The following is a 649-nucleotide window of genomic DNA, read 5'->3' as shown; positions in this document are numbered from 1 at the left end:
TTACGGTCCAATGCGGCGCGCGCCACTCAGTCGCTGACGTCAAAAAGAGCTTCGGCTGATACCACGACGTCGAGTGCCCATAACTGTTCTCGCGTAGTTGGTTAGTGCGTATAGACCAAATGGCCAGACTCAGATCAAATACCAAGATCTCGTTAAGCGTGTTAAGTATCCGCGAACGCCGACCAGGGCCAGGCCCACCTCTCTTCTAGGTGGTCTCAACCTGCCCTGTCGCTCCGCCATAAAATAACAGTCGGGGGCCGTCAGGAACCCAGGCCCACCTCTACCGGGATGGAGCCACCTGTCCTTTCAGCCCCCTCATCAGAATCACTTGCGGGTACTCAACGAGCCGACCCGACTTTAGTCACCACATGTGTCATGTATATAAAGTATATAGTATATACCCGTGATCACCTCCCGAAGTGATCACGACCCAGTAGTATGGCATGGCAGACGGACAAGAGTGTAGGGCCACTGATGGAACACTAGCATCCTATACTAAGCAGTAGGATAGCAGGTAAGGGTAACTACTGTAGCAACAATAACAGGCTATGCAACAGAATAGGATTAACCAAAATCAGTAACATGCTACACTACTCTAATGCAAGCAGTATAGAGAAGAATAGGCGATATCTGGTGATCAAGGGGGGGG

The sequence above is a fragment of the Triticum aestivum genome, chromosome 4D, assembly GCF_018294505.1.
Source record: "Triticum aestivum cultivar Chinese Spring chromosome 4D, IWGSC CS RefSeq v2.1, whole genome shotgun sequence".
Lineage (NCBI taxonomy): Eukaryota > Viridiplantae > Streptophyta > Magnoliopsida > Poales > Poaceae > Triticum > Triticum aestivum.
The sequence above is the reverse complement of the archived record's forward strand: the minus strand, read 5'-3'. Positions refer to the sequence as shown.